Raw genomic sequence first — 19,901 nt, forward strand, 5'->3', positions numbered from 1 at the left:
AAATACAGATATTTTATCAGAAATTAGTTGTGTTAATTTCAAATTGTAATTATAGCATTTGTCACCCAATGAGCGTGTGTATATGTAGCATCTGCAGATTGTTTATGGTTTATTGTTGACAGTGAGGGGACTCTGTAAGGTCTATGTGACGGGATATAGTTACTCAATCTAGAATTGTACCCAGAATACTCAGAGATACACAGAAAACTCGAATGGAGTAGCAGGTCTTATTAGCTTGCGACAGAACGGGACACCCCATATTTCTCCACATTTTGGGCATTTCTTAATCACATGACTTCCCATTTTTGAAATTTTCTGTGGTGTCCAATATGTTTTATGTACTGTGAAAAGATGATTCTTTTTTAAAGGTGCAGATTTCACACCTGACCATAAAAGTGACATAGATATTTGCCCTAATTTTTCGAGATCTACGCCCGGCAGGTCCCGCTTCCAAATCTCTGTGAAAGCGCCATTCGTGGCTTCTCCTCTTTGGACTAATAGCCAATACCACTCTGCAACTTCTTTTCGAGTTGTATGTCGTGAACAGATCATTGACATCAAGTCCACCTCTCCTCCTAGCTCTTTTCCTAAAGATTTTAACCAGCTTGTCAGTTGGCTCTGAACTGATTTTATGGCATCATTTCTCTTTGATAGGGGAACATTCAGCCTCAAAATGTAAGTACTTCCATTATGGAAGTACTTACATTTTGAGGCTGAATGTTCCCCTATCAAAGAGAAATGATGCCATAAAATCAGTTCAGAGCCCATGATAAGTTGCCCCCATGTGCGGATGCCACAAGATCGTAGTTCGGGAAATGTCAGATCTGACACGGCACAACCAGTATCCTCTGTTACAGACTCCGGCTTTTAAGCCCCCGGCCAGGATTTTTTCTTTTATTAAGTAGGTTTTGAATTTGACTAGAATCCTTTTTTTTCCCTGGTCTCTTGGAATATGGATCTCGATGGACTCTTTGTATATCGTCCTCCAGAGTCTGTCTTTCAATATCAGGATGCAGATCATTAAGGAGATTAATAATAAAGGACCTTATATCTGCTCCCTCGACTTCTTCTGGGACATTCAGAATCCTAATATTACTCCTTCTTTTGTTGTTTTGAATGCTTTCTAGTTTGTCCCGCAGTTCTTTGTCGCTGTCTTTTAGTCTTGTAATTTCACAAGAGTTATTTTCTACTTGTTTTGGTGACATCACACAGGACTGTTTCCACGGCACCAACTCTCTCAGTTATATCAGTCATTTTTGTTTCTATTGTTTTACTGACTGCTTGAATTTTTGATTGGTTGTATTCTGACACTGCAAATTTTTTCCACTAATTTCAGTTAGTAAAGTAACTAAGAAACCCTCTGTGGACGGCTGGTCTCAGAATTGAAGTCTGTGGCTGATGCTCCTAACTCTTCCCTCTGTTCATTACTCTGTTGGCTAGATAGCCCCCCTGAGTCTCGAGGTTGGAGCTATGACAATTGTTTTAATGTTGTTGTTTTCTATCTCACCTGATGACGCAAAAAGAGCAAATCTATTTTCGAGGGGTATCGGATGCATGTCTATTCGTAGGCCCCCCGTATTCATTATTTTATGTGGCTCGGTAGGAGTTCATACTAATATTATAAAGAGAGAGCCCAAACCTTTGAGGCGGGTAAGCTCCGGAACCACAGCGTCAACCGGAACACCCAATACAGCGTTGGAAAGGAGAGTATCACCAGATGGACATAGGCTATACAGCAGCTCACCATATACATTAGAAGCGGAAAAGAACGTTAGGGGCAAAGTATTCTGTTGTGGGCGTGTGCGTTGTGCTGGAAAGCGATGGGCGTGTGCATAGAGCGATGGGCGCGGCATTCGGCAAAAGCCTGCTGGATAATAACGTTTGCGAGAAGCGTTCTGGGTGGGACTAACGTTCCAATACGAATGGGCGTTGCATTTAGCATTGTTGTGGGCGTTGGCCGTTGACGCGATGTGGGGCGTCTAAGTGGCGTCGGCTTGACCGGACAAACACGTTTGCGGCTGGAACGGATACAGTTCGCATGTTGCAGTGGCGTCAGGTGGAGCGGGCAAACACGTTCGCGGCTAGAGCGGACACAGACGTTCCCATATTGCATGAAGGACACGGCTTCGGAGTGGACGCATTCATCTGCGGGTGCTGAGGCGGGTGCTGAGGCAATTCAGTGTCGCAGCAGTGCGAAAACACATTCTACGGACTGCTGTTTAACACACGCAGAGCATTGCGGGGCCGCTGTCGGGCACTGTCAGCCCAAGGGACTTAACAGCAGCCACACGTGCTAAACGTTGGTGCTGCAGAGGCACCTATCACTGTGGCGCTTCCTGCCACTAGCTCCACAACCGGAGGCACATGTTCGACTGCAATGGACACCTAGCGCTACCGTCTATGCACAGCTCAACTGGACAGGTAAAAAACGAGTTTTAAAATAAATTTGCCTTGCCTATTCCAACCATTGCAGACATTCTAAATCATCACCGGACAACGTCGGGACGGGCAGCTAGTCAGATATAAAGGGACAATACAGTTACTGTTACGTAAAGTGTCCGTATGAGCAGATTCAGAGCTTGACTGGTTATCCTGGGAGGTTTTGAACAGATTGAACAGACCAAGAAGTTTGAGCTTGTACTTTAAAGTATGAGCGAAGTGATGGAGTAACTCTGATACTGACAGGTTTGGGTTTAATTTGTTTTTTTTCCCTTTAATTGAGGGGTTCTTCTCAGTCTCTGCTATTTTATTTAGTTGAGCCTTGATAGTTTTTTGGGAATTAATTTGCCCTACAAATGAAACAGCCTCAGATGGAGACCGATCTCTGCCTCAAATATCCCTGCTTCAAAGAGTGTATCTGTTCAATCTGTTTGTGCTTGTATATGCCTCAGCAGGGTCCCTGGTAATTTCCTTCCCTCTAGTAGATGACCCCTCACTACATTCAGTTTAGGTCCCCAGTCCCCCCTTTTCCTCCTTACCGGGGTCATTTGCATGTTTCATAAATGGTGTTCAGATTTAAAAAAAAACACCTCCTTGTTTTGAAGCCAGCCATTTTTTTTCAATTCCAGCGCTCCCAAGACCCGTTTTTTTCTTAGCCCCTATATCTGGGGGGTCCGTGCTAGGACCCCAGGGACCGTCAGGATTTTCACTTGAAAGACCGTAAAAACGGCAACTCGACCTCCGCTGCCCCGGAAGCCGACCCTTGCCGCGGTGCGCAAGCAAGGCTCGATCCGCGCTGCCACTACCGTCCAGCGGCTCCTTGGCGGCGTCCTCTCCTCTCCTGCTGCCGCCGTGAATCTTCAAGCTGCCGCGAAGAAAAAGCACAAAGACTCTCCAAAAACACCGGAGAAAGCTGAGTAAAAGAGCTATCCCGATGTCACTACGAAATCTTTAATAAATCCACATCCAGGTAACGCATTTCAAATTGTTTCTGCCAAGATTGAGGAAGAGCCCGCAACCGCTCTAGCTAGCGGCTGCCTTTTTCCCAAGATCCACATCCATCTTTTTTGAGCAATTCTCTTGCTGTTATCAGGGTATCCTGGCACTGGGAAGGAGGGAGGGTAAAGAAAGTTAATCATGCTAGAAGAGCCAGGTTTTGAGGGATTTCCTAAAAAAGAAATCTCATCAGTTTTCCATAGATGCAGAAGGATAAGATTCCAGCTTTTAGAGCCTAAATAGGAGAAGGGCCTTTTGTAATGCCTTTGATGGTATATGAGGTGGACCAAGCCTGGCAGAAGATCAGCGGACAGTAAATGTTAAACTGGGTGTTGGAATTTAAGTTTACAAGTGAGATAGGCAGGGCTAGAGTTATGCAAGGTCTTATGGGTGAAGCAGAGGATTTTGAAACATATGCTCTAGTACAATGGAAGTCAGTGGAGGTTATTAAGATGCATGGAGATGTGGGAGTCTGAAGGAAGATTGGGGGTGAAACCTGCTGCGAGTTTTGAGTGACCTAGAATTCAAGCATCATCCAATTAGGGACGTCTTCTGAGAGGATATTGCTGTAGTCTAAACAAGCAGTAGCCAGTGCCTGAGTGTTTTGCAAACAGACTGGGACAGCGAGGTGGACATTTTGGGCAGCATTCTAAGGATTACAAAGCTGATATGATTATTTTGAGTCATCATGGAGTAGGTTGTGATACACTGGAATCCCTATACTCCCAACCGATTTTGATAAACCAGAGATTGGTCCTAATGCATCTGGCTGCCTAAGAGGGGACCACAGGCCTAATGTTTTCTGAAAAAAGAACCTCAACTATGTCTCTGTTAAAATAGAGGTAATTAGCTTTCATCCATGCTTCAATGGAAACCATACAACGGTGTCAGCAGGATTGGTAGAAATGGATACAATAATATGAGAGTCCTGGGTATATGAAAAGATATTGAACCTGAGAGATCTAATGAGATTGACAATGGACGCTATGTAAACGTTAAAGAGGGTAGTGCTGAGTGATGACCCCTGCTAGCACCACTCGCGAAGGTGGTGGATGAATAGATGTAGGGAGTTAAAGAAGCTACTTGGTTTCTGTTAGATAAAAAAAGAGCATAGCTATCTAAAAGACTAGGAGACAGACACCTGAGTCATAGATGCATTTTAACAATAGTGAATGAGACTGGTCAAAAAACGCAGTGGCAGATATGCCCTGATTTGTTTTGATCGCTAATGTTTATTGATTTTTGTTTTAACATACTTGGACTACAGAGCAGATGAGAATGTACATGAGTTCAATTATGATATTTAGTACTGAGTTACTGAGTTACACATTCGTAGTATATAAGCACTGTACCAGCACAATAAAAACATTACGAATTTAAAAAGCAACTTTGCTTGTGAAAATGCCCTAAGAATTTGTTGAACGGACCCTTTCCATAAATTACCCATAGGGGCGTGGTTCATGTCAGTCTACTGTGTGGTGAGTTACCTGTCAAAGATGCTGGTGTTTATGTGAGAGGAGAGACTGAGCCACGGCTTATCTTGATCAGGTAGGGGGTGTAAGACTTCAGACCTATGATTTCTGTGGGTGAGCTTGGAGAGAGAGCGTGCAGGGCCAGGGCGGCTGTGCGACAAAACACTGCAGCCCAGGTTAGGGCCTTTTAGTTAATGGAGAGTTCTGCAGTGGAGTGTGGCAATGGGGGTTACTACTTCATGAAGGTGATGTTATGCACATATTAACGGAGTTTCGATTCTGTATATGCTTAGTATTTCTGCCAGTCTGGAGGGTCAGCGCTTGAGGTACGTGTGTGCATGGTATCCTGTAGCTGTGAATGTTCCATGATCATCGATTTTCTGAGATCTGCGAGCCATGTGCATGTGCATGGGGCTTGACTTCCATGTCATGGCCAATCTATGTTTGGCCAGTCCAAGTGCCAAATCCAGAAATATATTCATGTTTTTCCTCCCAGTAGTGTGTTTGGCAATTCCCAGTAGGAAGTGTAGCCCATTTGCTGTCACTGAGGTTTCAGTGGCTTCCGATAAAGCAGTTTCCACCTCAAACCAGTATTTTTTTTTATGTTCGGGCAGCCCTACACCAGGTGTAGGAACGTGGCTTCAGTGCCCCAATAGTGGGGGCAGATATCAGTGGAGCCCACAGGCATCCTTGCTAGTCTATGTGGGGTTAAATAAGTATGATGTAGATAGTTAAATTGTATGAATTTGAAACGGGCATTGAATGATATTATTTTTGGATATGTCTGACCTTGTGCCCATTGTTTATCTTTTAGTGTTGAGCAGTGTCCCAGTAGTCCCTTTAGGGCCATAAGGGTCGTGGTGTCTGGTTTGAGTGAGCTTTACAGCATAGTGATTGCTCTCCCACCTGTGCCGTGTGTCAGTAGTGTTTGGAGTATTTCAGAGGTTTTTGGCTCAGCTTGCCTGGTATTCCACTTCTGGAACAATCATTGCGTTAATGATGCGTATAGTAGGAATGATCCAGGGGATATTCCAAAGTCATCTACTAGCGTCGTAAATTCACACAGTGTGGATTCAACAAATAGGTCTCGCCATATCATGAGTCCTTCTGCATGCTAATCCACCATTTTCGGGCGACGGACACCTACTTGCGATTTGAGGAATACTCCTATTGGTAAATCAGGAGCATAGGGTGGGGGTGAGTGTGCAGGCTGCACATAGCAGGTTTGATCCATACAGCCACTCCAGTTGTGACGTCTCGTTGTTATGTGATGACCATTGTCCCAGTTCAGAAATATTATGATTCACTAGCCATCTCACCGGCCATTGTAGCTGGGCAGTTGCATAGTATTTCTCATAGTTAGGCGCCCCTAATCCCCCTTCTGAAATTGGGGCATAGAGTTTTGTGAGGGTAACTCGAACACTAGACCTTCCCCAAACTAAGGACTTTAGGATTGATTTCAGTTCCCCCAAAAAATGTATTCAGTAATGGGAATGGTAGTGACGCAAAGTAGTATAATAGGTGAGGGCGTAGTAGCATTTTGGATATAGCTATGGTCCCATTGAGGAGAGAGGTTGCTCCGTCCAGAATGACATAGAGGAGCGAGCCCTAGTGATTGCCCTCCCCAGGTTGCCTTCTATGACGTCCGCCTGTGAGTGATTTATTTGCACTCCCAAATATTTAAAGTAGTTGAATGTCAGGGTAAGAGGTATCTGCGGGAGAGCCGTCCATTGCTCCAAAGATTGGGAGACCATCGGGAACAGGAGGTACTTTTCCCAGTTTACTTTGAGGCCAGAGATACGCCCAAAAGTGTCCAGTAATGTCATCAAATCAGCCTATACTGCAGGTTGGTCTCAAATATAAATCAACACGCTGTCCGCAGATAAGGAAATTATACACTATTGAGTATGTACTTTGATGCACCAGTCCATTGCACAGCTACGCAGCACGCATGCCAGGGGTTCCATCGCCAGAGCAAAAAATAATAAGGGTGAGGGGGCAGCCCTGTCTCGTGCAGCGCTCGATGCGGAACGGGTCTGAGATATAGTGGCCAGTTTTTACGCTGGCCTGTGGCGCGCTATATAACAGTCTAATCCATTTCAGGAATTTGGGCCCAATGCCATACTGTGCTAATATCATCCCCAGATATTCCCTGCCCAGTTGTCAAATGCCTTCTCTATGTCTAAGTAGGCTATCTATGGTTGTTCCCCCGGTGTGCGTGCCCATTCTAATAATCGGAAAAGATGCCGTAAACCGAGGCTGGTATTTCTGCCAGGTATGAATCCATTTTGATCTGGGTGTACCAATAATTGTGTAACCTATGCACCTCTATTGGCTAGAACCTTGCCCAGTATCTTGTTAACTGTAAGTCAAATACAGTGTCCCCTTTGGACAAATTGTAAACTAGAAGATACACTTTCAACCTCATAGAACAGAATCACTGCAATCCATCCATTTAAGCAAGAGCGAAGATGATGCAAAGATAGTCAAAAATTAAAAACGTGTACAATGTATTGTAACATTTAAAAAGCAAACTTACAGAAAATTGATTATGCATATATCCAAACACAATTTATACAGATAATGATAATAATACAATGGGAATAAAACATAGAAAATATTTCTAATTAAAATGCAATAGGACAACAATAGTCAGACTTAATTAAATCAAACTCCAAATTTGTATAAATATCTTTGAGATGGAGATGTTATGTAGTCCAATGACTTAGCGTGTCACAATTCAGAATGGCATCAACGCATTTTGGTTTTGGCAAATTGATTACAACCCAACACCTTCTTCAGGATTAAAAAATATATTCCCACATTTTACGGTATATCTGCAAAGTAGAAAATGTACAACATAAGATACACCATATCCAACTCTTAACTACATCATCTTCAATTAAACAGCTCCTGCTAATAGTCCAACACTACATGCAAACCAACCAGTTATTCATTTGCATTCCAATTAATAAATCACAGTTAAATACGAACATCTAACTTCATATAGATCTCGTCAAATAGAAACATTACATTCTACAAAGGCGTATGTAAATATTTGCACCTCTTGCGGAAGATTTTCTATTGGACTAGTTTTGTGCATTTCTTATAGGCATTACAGGCATTTCAGGTTATTCCCATTCGCCATGTGGGTATTACAGTAAATCTTGGATTTACCTCACTTTAGATAGTACAGAGCATTCCAGAGTCTTCCAATGCTCAATCCAGAACTTCAAGACAAATTGGCACACTCATTCTGGAGGCGCCTGAAAAAGTTTTTTTGAGATCTTAGTCACATCATATAGGGCTTTATCTATAAGGCCAGGCATTCTTATCCTACTGTTAGTAAAGCTCACCTATTGAAAATTCCCCTTAGGTACGTCACAATGATAAGAAAGTTTTTTTCTCTTTCTTAAGGTTCGTCAGACGGTAGCTCACCATGAATACGGCGTAGACCCCTTTGGTTCTAGAAATAAATCAAGGTAAACATTTATATAACCCATGTTTGTTTATAACAGGGAATCATTTATTATTAGGGGCGGTTACTGTCTCTATATAATAACCCACAGCTACGGAATAAAAACATGTCCATTGACCTTATAATAATGTTTCATCACTGGGCATAATACATTGGCCATAATACATTGGCCATCGTTTTGCTTTGCGCCATCATGCCCTTCGTGTCTGGTGTATTTAGATATATTTAGACACGTTTAGAGATATTTAAGACGGGATCATGTACATATGAGAAGCGCTCCCATTCATATTGCTGATGCTAAGCCCCCATTAAAAAATTGGATGGAAAGCAGGTAGAAATGATAGACTCGGGGCGTAATCATCAACAATTATATCTGCGCATCTATTCAATCATCTTAACGCAGTAGAAAGAAAAACGATTTACCTAAAAATACGGCCAATCGACGTAACACGTAAAACTACGTTGCAGATAGGCTCTTATGTCCGATAGCGTTCAGAATGGAGGGTAGTGTCGACTCCCGTTACAAAGCTAGACCGCCCGCAGTCTGTGAACACAAACACGGAGGTCAGGATATAGGCGCATATTATGCATCTTGTTGACTGTATTCAATACTGACAGTGGCCGATAAGATCCCATTTGTTGAGGGTCCCTTCCAGGCTTTAGGAGGACTACCAGTATGGACTTCTTGCATCGAAGGTGGTAGTACACCCCAGGCATATGCGTCCATGCATACACAATGAAGGTGTGGGACATTTTGTGTTCTGCCAGATTAAGAAACTTGCGTGAACATGCTTTGGTCTTTTGAAATCTTTGAGAAAATGTCTCCCTCTCCTGCCTCGGAAGGCGAAGGAGTCTGTCATTTGCACCCTTATTTTGTCTCAACTGCACTACGCTAAAGCTCTGTATGTGGGTATTCCAGGCTATCTGTTGAGAAAACTCCAGGTGGTCCAGAATGTGGCAGCCAGACTCTTCTGGAAATTCTGGCCAGGACTAGCATGAGACCTCACCTGCGCTCCCTGCACTGGCTCCCGTGGCTGAATAGGTTAAATTAAAATCCTTGATCATGGCCTATTGCGCTCTTCATGAGCTTGGTCCCACCTACTTACAGAAATACTTAGCTTTCTACACCCCAGTGTGTTATCTGCGCTCACTGTCCCAGCGCCTCGCTCGGGTCCCCCACTTCCAACGTCAGAGGCTTGGAGGCAGCTCTTTAGCGAGAAAAACTGCTGTTGCCTGGAACGCTCTCCCTCTCACCCTTCGGAATATCCAGGACCCATTGATCTTCAAGAAGAACTTGAAAACCTATCTTTTTGCCTAACTCTCTGATGGTTGCCTCTCTCTGCTCCACGCCGGGACACTTGCGAGCATCTGTGCACGCTACAAATTAAAATAACATAACATAACAAGTGATATAAAATTCCAGAGGCCAGTCATCTGCCCCCGGGGTCTTCCCTCTTGCCAGCTACTGTAGAGGCTCCGTTATTTTGGCAGCTTTGATGGGAGCTTCCAAGGTTTCATAGTGGTTGGGCGGGATTTGGGGGAGTGCAATTTGCACTAAAAATTTGTGCGTTTCCGCTTGCGGTGGGGGGTGTAATATAGGGTTGCGTAGTACTGTTGAAAGACTAATTTTACATCAGCTTGTGTGTTGACCACGTAACCTCCTAAGTTATATATGGTGGAAATTGGTGTGTGGGTCAGGTCTGTCTTAAGTAGCCAGGGCGGTGTCCAACGGCCTTGTCACCCTCTGCATGCTTTTTCACTAGCTAGCTCTTATAATCCAATGCACATAACTTGTCTGCCATTTCTTTATGGGATAAACGGGTTTGGGCTAATTTGGATACAACCTGTGGGTACATAGGTAGTTGCCGTTTATGACTCCTTATTTCCGCCTCCAGCTCCTTTGTAATTGGCATGCGTGTCCCATATATTGTTTTTATCACATGCCCCTGTAGTACCACTTTGAAAGTGTCCCACTCAATACCGACGTTGGATGCCGTTCCTTCATTTTCTAAGAAATATGTTGTAGCAGATTGTGTTAGCGAATTGCGCAGTGGTGCGTCTTTGCGTGCTTCCAATAGAAGACTCCAAGTCAGGATACTGGCTCGGAATGGTCCGCATGACAATGGCATTTGTAAGGGGTTATGGTCCAAAAGTGTACGGGGTAGCTATTCGGCGTGTGACATCGTTGGTAGGGCTTCTGTTGAGCAATATATCACATCTATTCAAGTGTGCAAATCGTGAAGTACAGAGTGATGAGAGTATTCACTAAGTGTGAGGTGTAATTCGCGCCTTGCATCATATAAATGTGTACTGGATGACCAGGCATGTAGTTGTGATAGGTTGATAGACTGAGCACCCTGCACAGGCAGGTATGAGCGGTCAAGTGTTATGTTTGGGGTGCAATTGAAGTCCCCACTCCAGTACGTGGGTACAGTGGGATTTTGTAGTAAACGCTGGTGTGAGTGTTTGCAAAAACTGGGCTCGACCTGAGTTTGGGGCATATAATGAAACCAGCGCTATTGGCCGACTATTTAGTATCGCCCCTAAAATGGTATAATGTCCATTCGGATCAGTTCAGGTAGATTGTATCGCGAGTGGTGTGCCCGACGCAATCCATATCAAGGTACCCCTGGCATATCACAACTATGTGGTTCCCATTACTGTGCCTCTCCATCTCTTTTGCATAGATGTGACTGTTTGTGTAGTCCAGTGTGTTTCCTGTAGGAACGCAATGGTAATACCTCTCCTCTTTAGATATTGGTACACCTATTGGCATTTAGCAAAACCTGCCAACCCTCGTAAATTCCAGGTCAGAAGCATAATATTATTTGCACATGTATACAATTGTATGAAAGATTGGTGGTGTAAAGGACTATGGGCCAGATGTAGGAGCCCTAATACCGGTCGGAAACGGCCGATTTTGGCCGTTTCCGACCAGTATTAGGGTTTTCAGATGTAGGGCATGCATTTACAGAATTGGTATTTTACCGATTCTGTATTTACCGATTCGGTAAAATTACCGAATCGGTAAATACAGACTCGGTAAAATACCGATTCTGTAAATGCAGATGTAGCTGGCACATGTCAGAGTGCCACAGGGCTTTAAGAATCGGTATTTTACCACCCAATCCAATTGGGTGGTAAAATACCGAATCCAGGTGTGCATGCAAATGTGTGCATGCACACCTGTGCCATGTGACACACAGACATGCCCTTAGGGCATGTCTGTGTGCCACATGGCGCACATGCCTATTTTTGGGGTGGCAGAGGGTGTCAAAGTGACACCCCCTGCACCCTTGCTGAAATCGGTATTTACCGAATCAGTAAATACCGATTCGGTAATGCCCATTGATTCCTATGGGCTTCAATGCCCATAGGAATCAATGGGCATTACCGATTGATCCATCACCGTTATTTAGCTCACTGCACCATCCCAGCTCAGAACCTGGCTATATGCAAATTAGTCTGTTCCTGTCCCAGTGCATGATGGGAACAGGGCAGACCAAACTACCAAGCCAATTCTTCACCAGAAAGGAGACAAGCTTCCGGGGACCGGTTTCTGGCATTACAGCCGTTGTCGGCCCGGCTTGCTTGAATCCTGATGGAGCAGTGAGCAAGGGACTCATGTCTTAGTATACCCTGCTACACCTATAGTCCCTTGCTCATTGCACCATCAGGATTCAAGCAAGCCGGGCCGACGACGGCTGAAATGCCAGAAACCGGTCCCCGGAAGCTTGTTTCCTTCCCAGTATAAGAATTGGCTTGGTAGTTTGGTTTGCCCTGTTCCCATCATGCACTGGGACAGGAACAGACTAATTTGCATATAGCCAGGTTCTGAGCTGGGATGGTGCAGTGAGCTAAAAAACGGTGATGGATCAAGCCCTGATCTTTGGACTGGGTAAGAGTGGTCTGCTTAATTCAGACACTCTGTTCATCACCACCCCCTTTTCTGAATCATTTTGTCCACCATAAGCGTGGAAGGGTATACTCAGATGTGAGTCCCTTGCTCATTGCACCATCAGAATTCAAGCAAGCCGGGCCGACGACGGCTGAAATGCCAGAAACCGGTCCCCAGAAGCTTGTTTCCTTCCCAGTATAAGAATTGGCTTGGTAGTTTGGTTTGCCCTGTTCCCATCATGCACTGGGACAGGAACAGACTAATTTGCATATAGCCAGGTTCTGAGCTGGGATGGTGCAGTGAGCTAAAAAACGGTGATGGATCAAGCCCTGATCTTTGGACTGGGTAAGAGTGGTCTGCTTAATTCAGACACTCTGTTCATCACCACCCCCTTTTCTGAATCATTTTGTCCACCATAAGCGTGGAAGGGTATACTCAGATGTGAGTCCCTTGCTCATTGCACCATCAGGATTCAAGCAAGCCGGGCCGACGACGGCTGAAATGCCAGAAACCGGTCCCCGGAAGCTTCTTTCCTTCCCAGTATAAGAATTGGCTTGGTAGTTTGGTTTGCCCTGTTCCCATCATGCACTGGGACAGGAACAGACTAATTTGCATATAGCCAGGTTCTGAGCTGGGATGGTGCAGTGAGCTAAAAAACGGTGATGGATCAAGCCCTGATCTTTGGACTGGGTAAGAGTGGTCTGCTTAATTCAGACACTCTGTTCATCACCACCCCCTTTTCTGAATCATTACATAAGTTCCACATCTGGGTCCCAGAATGGCCTACATGGGTGTGCGGGGGGCTCAGTGCACTTGGCTACATAAAGTAACAGAAAACCTGTTTAAGTCCTATTACATGAACCGTCTGCCGTCTGGGGCATGATTTCTAGACCACCTCCTTCCACAGCTGCCCTCTGAGAGTCTTTCAGAGATGGGGTTATCAGGTTCGGAGCCTGAGGATGAGGAGGACTGAAGTGCACCATATTGTTGGGCATTCTTCACTGCTTCTGCTCTTTCCATTCTCCGCTTGCGCCTTGGCGGGCCCTGAGGGCGTCGCCTTGATCACTGCCCATGGCGCCTTTGCATATGCCATTGTCCTTGGGCTAAGGAGGATGAGTCTCTAGTGGTCGACAGGCCATTTTGTTCCATCCAGTCCCAAGCGGCCTCTGGTGCAGTGCAAAAGATGGTCTTGTCATCATGTTCAATCCTCAGTGTGGCCGGGAATTACAATGCGTATTTGACATTGTGTTCGCTTAGTTTTTTCTTTATTGTGAGGAAGGAGGACCTGTGCTGTTGTACCGCCAGGGTATAGTCTGGATAAACATGGGTTGTGGCATTGTCTATTATCCATGGTCTGTATGCTCTGGTGACCTGCAGGATGTGGTCCCTGTTGTGGTAATTAAATAGGCAGGCCACCACCGGACACGGTGAGGCCCCCGGGTGGGGAGGGCCCCCAGGTACCGGGTGGGCCCTTTCCATCAGAGATGAACTTGGATTGCTTGGCTGGCAGGATCGTGTCTACCAACCACTGCTCCAAGAGCATTTCCATACTGTCGCCCTCTGTACACTCTGGGAAGCCCACTATGCGGATGTTATTTCTCCTTGATCTGCCTTCCTGATCCTCCACTCGGACATGCAGATACTCCACCTCTTTTTAGAATGACATGAGTTGTTCTTCTGTCCCTTTAACTGTGGGTCTCAGGGACGCCAGGGTTGATTCAGAGTTTTCTACTCGTTCCTTTAGACACTTTTGATCTTGTCGCAGAAGTCCCACCTCTATGCAAAGCGAGTCGAGGTTGGGATCTAGGGTGGATTTAATGTCCAATATGGCTGCCATGATTGCGTCGAAGCGATCTGCATGATCGGATGAGGTTCCCTGGTGTTGTCCCGCAATGAGAGTTGTCTCAGACTGTCTGTCCGCTGAATCAGACATGGTCTCGCTTGCACCAGAGGCTTATCTGATTTAGTTCTGGCCATCTTAGTTATAGGCAAGCAAATAATATTGCGGTGTTGTATCTGTGGGGCACTGCAGGTTTGCTGTATGTCATTTCAGTCAAGGGACCCTTTATGCCGGAAGGACAAGGGGAGGTTGTCTGCGTCGGGTCATTGCTCCAGGTCGTAGATCTGCAGGTCTATTATGTTTCTATATTACTCAGATCACAAACACAAGCTGAAGCTACTTCTACTCCTGGAATAGGTATTTCGATGTGGCCAGCAAGGTGTGTGTGCGTCTATCGCACAGGTGGAGGAACAAATTTCCCCCTTGTGTTTGCAGGTGACGATGTTTTGTCTTGGGGCGTATCACGCTGGGACAGCTTTGGTGAACCGGGCACAGCCCTGCTTCATAGGGCTGGTTGACCACTCCAGAGGGCAGCCCCAGCGAGATCACACTACATTCGTCAGAGCCCCAGGCGATTCCACAGATACGGGGGGCAGGTCTGTCACGATGTGTTGCAAGCTCTTGAGGTCTATACAACAACAAAAGAGTGACAGAAAAAGGTGCAAAAATGATTCTCTAGTTGCGACCTAGTTCCAAACTAAACAAATTACTATGAAGCCCGAAAAAAGTGTGATTGGTGGAAAACCTTAGTTTTTTTTAAAATAACCCTCACTCACCAACATGGTTGGTGACATGCTTCATCATAGGGTTCCACCAAGGAGACCGAATGTCTCCCCGGTGTACTGTAACGCCTGTATTTACAGCGGTGCTGGTTTTTCTAAATTGGACTAGTGAATAAGTGCCCAAAATTAAAGTGAAAAGTGATTTAAAAGAAGGCCAGCTGTTCCCTGTACCAATTGTACCTATGCAACTGTGGAGGACCTCCACAGTTGCATAGGACACATTGGTTCAAATTTATCTAACCACTATAGTGTCCGCTTCATTTGTTTTTAATGATCGTTGGCTGTCCCATTATTAAAATTGGTACAGGGAACAGCTGGCCTTCTTTTAAATCCCTTTTCACTTTAATTTTGGGCACTAATTCACTAGTCCAATTTAGAAAAAGCAGCTCCGCTGTAAATCCAGGCGTTGCAGCACACCGGGGAGACATTCGGTTTACTTGGTCGAATCCTATGATGAAGCATATCACCAACCATGTTGGTGAGTGAGGGTTCTTTTTAAAAAAACGAAGGTTTTCCACCAATCACACTTTTTTCAGGCTTTATGGTAATTTGTTTAGTTTTGAAGTAGGTCGCAACTAGATAATTATTTTTGCACCTTTTTCTGTCACTCTAGTATAGATTGATTTAGGGGTAGAAGAGTGACTTCTTTACCCTAACTCTCCTGTTGTTTAAATACAAGCTCTTGAGGGCCTGGACAAGCGGCGGTACCTCCAGCATTGAGTACTGCCCCGCAGCAGTGTGTCAATGGTTCCCAGGACTCCAAATGGGTCCCACAGTGCATGGCACAATTGTTAAATAATATTAGTTAGGCCCAGGTTCACAGCAGTGTATCATCTACGTTTGCATTCCTGAGCAGCTCCTAGAGTATTGGGCCCAGGCCCGCCACCAGGCAATTTTGAATCTTAGTGACATGGGTGGTTTCCAAGGCCCACGACTCCTACAGTGTGGCCCTGGTTTCAGAAAGCCCGGGTCCACCTTCCCGCTGCGAGGCCCTGGTCCGTCACGACACACCAGCAGTTCTTAGGGGCCTGGGCTGCTCCCATAGCTCTTAACTTGGATCTGCTGCAGCATGCAACTGACTCACAGGCCCCGTGGGTGCAGGCCCACTATTAAGAACCGGGTTATTTAATACCCAGCGGCGCCAGGGGCACGCCCAAAGTCTTCGGGTTCCACCTGTCTTAGAATACAGAGACACGGGACTCTTCTTGGTGGCGTCAAAGATCACATTTATTGGCTGCAGCCAGTAACAGAAGTCCTAGAAATCATCACGGTATGAGTTCTCAGGAGACTGCTCAATTTTACAAAGCAAGTCATCCCTTTTTATGCCAAAAATCACATTCCAGACAAATACCTAACATTTACAAACTGTCCAATCACATATATCCACACCAGAGGTATCGCATGACAGTAAAACCCACTTTTCAGTTGCCCAGCCCATGATCAGTCATCGGTCAAACCCAACATTCTTCTTTAGACAGGTCGAACGAACCCATAATAAAAAAGGGCACAATCCAATCGTAAATAGACCATAAAGAAAGGAGCAGAAACAGGTGAGAGTAGGATAAGGCATATTTGTGTGCAGTAAAAGTTTACGATGTCCTGTGCTCTGATCCTTAATCTTGATCAGCTAAAGGGCAGGAACTGGTTTAACAATGTCAGCTTCTGGCAACAGGGTCAGTTCACTCAGGTCAAACAGGAGTCAGCACGAACTGGAGTTAAGGTGTACATGTACTTAAAAGACTTGTTCAGCCACAGTCATCGGCCTATGTGAGGGCAACCACAAAATGGCTGCCATACACAAAATGGAACCCAAGGGTTCAGAACGAAATCCCTAAATACGTAGTGAATCCATCAGTCTAACATGACGAAAACACTCATACTTGCCGCACTAACTAGTTACGGTTCGCTAATATCAAATTCATAACGAAACCATGACCTTTATGGAACGGGTTCAGAATTCACGGAACCTCAGACCCTCCTTTTGCCCTTAAATAGGCAATAACCTAAACTCACGTCAATCTGAATCCAGGTCTATATTCATCAGATCATCAAGATGTTGCTGGAGCATAATCCTATTACTTAGTACCTCTCTTGGGACAGGTCTCCTTGCACACGTAGTAGCACAGAGGCCACATATAGCAGGAGCGCACTGCACACAAAGACAGAACAGGAAAAGAATCACTAAAGCCATCCCAATGATCATCAGAATCTTCCATCCCCAGGTCGATAACAGTTCCCAAAACCATCCAATCAACGACCAATCTCCTTTATCCACATTTATAGACTCAGAGATCTTATGTAACTTAGAAATGGCCTGGTATACTGTAGGAGCATTGTCTGGTATGAAAACGCAGCAACTCGATTGGATCACTTTACATACCCCACCTCGATCTGCAAGTATGATGTCTAAAACCATTCGATTCTGTAACGTCATAAGGCGATCCACTTGAAGCTCAGCGGTCAGATTACTAAGGGCGCTGGCAGTTTCATTTATGGTGGATTCAACCACTCTCGTTAATTGCCGTAAGTTTCTACTGTTTGCAATAGGTCCCCAAAAGGGTAGGAAACCCTTGAAAAAGTCTCCCACTTCTTGTCCAGTGGTATCTTCCTTACTGACGACACCCCTAACTACTCTCGTTCTGTGGTAATCAACAGCAGCAGTGTACGTAGGAGGCAACAAATATGCAACATAACATGTTCCCGAAAAATCAGGGGGCAACCATGTATATGCTCTATCATAGCAGACAAAATACGTGCCCTTAGCTGCTAAAAACGGTGGGGAAGTTTGGGACGCAAAGACATACGTCTGAGTACAAACACTCTTCCCTAACTGAGCTCTCGGATTCTTGCCTTTCCCTTGCAGACAAAAATTACCACGATGGGGTACAATCCAAATCGGAGGTGACCATTTTCGTCTCTGCTTCTCACCCAGACTAATACTATATCCGGTTGCATTCCAACCAACATATGCTAGTAAGTCATCCTTGGGAATAGTCTCATACGTTTCGATATCTCTACTCATATCTGTAATTCCCTTCACCAAGGCTTTATTACTTGAGTTATCTCTCATGGTACGCAGGGGATAGATTTCGATGGCATAAATAAACATCGTCTGATATGCCCATACGGACCCATTGTAACTGAATGGCAGAACCAGATAAGGAATACCTCTATCCATAGTATGTGGCATAAGACCACACATCCAACAATTAGTGGTGTTTACTACTAACTGGTGTTGATGCAGAAGCTGCACAAAGGAATTATTAACGAATTCCGACCTTCTAATCTGTTCGTGTTCAGGTAAAGTATGAAAAGAATGCAAAGAAGTAGTAGCAGGTAGTCGTAGGTTGGAAAATGGGTGCAGAAATCAGTTGAGGGGAAAATACAAACCAACCCACCAAAGCTAACGTCATGCTAAAAAACATCAAAAGACGTGTGATCAGAAAATATTTGCTATGCATAATTTTACACAGTTTCTTCTTAAAGTAAATTTTCTCAACGGCTCACTCAATCACAAAAAACTCCATCCTCTAACTGATGCCGTTCACGGCGGTTGGTTTTCTTCTGCTAAAGAATGCTTCTGTCAGCCCAGGGAACTCCCTTAGACCAACCAGATTCGTTGACCTTGCGTCTTCGGCTTGCACTCTCTAGTCTTTGCACCGTGACCCTACAGCTGAACCCGGATGGTGGTTCACAAAATATACCAAAACATTTCTTGGCTGAGAGAGTTCAATTCCTGAGAGAGTTCAGTTCCAAAAATCAAAAAAAAGGAATTCATTTATTTTATTAGTCCATTGTTTCTAGGACGTAGATTATAACGGTCTTTTCCAGGCCTCGTTTGAGGCTGAAACAACAGTTCAGGTTCAGTAGTGTCTACTCTTTGAGACACAGGCACATCTTCTTGAAGGACATCGTCATCTTCTTTCTCGGAGCCTCTCCACACCAACTCAGCGTCGCTAAACGGTGCAAACTTCGGCGCCCTTTCAGTCTCTGAATCTGCAATACCTTCACGGACCCACTGGTCGTACGGCAGAGGCAACGGCGCCCTCTTACAATGTACGCCGTGGATCCAGTTTTTCTTCCTGAAAACCTTTACTGAAGTTCTCGTAGATAGCAGGACTTGGTACGGTCCATTCCAGCGGGGCTGATCATTCTTAGTCAGCTGAAAATTTTTCACCAGGACCCAGTCACCGGGTTGGAGGATGTGACCTGGGTCCGCAGAAGCTGGCGGCAATTTATCATGAACCTGTTGATGTAAGACACGCAATTTAGTCATCAAGACATACAAGTAGTCCACTAGCATTCGATGTCACTGAACTTCGTTGGCCTCGGCACTCCCCACACATTGGCCGGACGGCCAAAAACTATCTCATAGGGACTAAGGTCTATCCGGGAATGTACTGTAGTTCTAGTCGACAAAAGTGCCAACGGTAAAGCATCAGGCCATTGAAGACCAGTGCTCGCTTGAATCTTAGCCAGCTTTAACTTTAATGTGCCATTATAGCACTCAACTAAACCAGCTGATTGGGGATGATTCGCAGCATGGAATTTCTGGTGAATTCCCAACCCTTCACACACTCTCTTCATCACCTTCCCCACGAATTCACTTCCGTTATCACTCCATACCATCCTTGGCAACCCAAACCTAGGGAAATATTCTTTGACCAGGACTTTAGCAGTGGACGAGGCAGTATTATCTTTTAGGGGGTATGCTTCTACCCATCTAGAAAAGGCGCAAACAACTACAAGGACATACTTTAAACTATTACACCTTTCCATGTGGATGAAATCCAATTGCAAAACCTTGAACGGATACGTCAGAGGCGCAAAATGACCAGCTGGAGTTGGAGTTCCCTTGCCAGGATTATACATCAAACACACCATGCAATTCTTGACCACATTCTCCGCACACTTGGGAATTCCAGCATTCTGCCATACTGGAGCCAACAACTTACAAATCCCTTTCACACTGATGTGAGACAAAGCATGTGCCATA

The sequence above is a fragment of the Lissotriton helveticus genome, chromosome 7 (genome assembly GCF_964261635.1).
Source record: "Lissotriton helveticus chromosome 7, aLisHel1.1, whole genome shotgun sequence".
Lineage (NCBI taxonomy): Eukaryota > Metazoa > Chordata > Amphibia > Caudata > Salamandridae > Lissotriton > Lissotriton helveticus.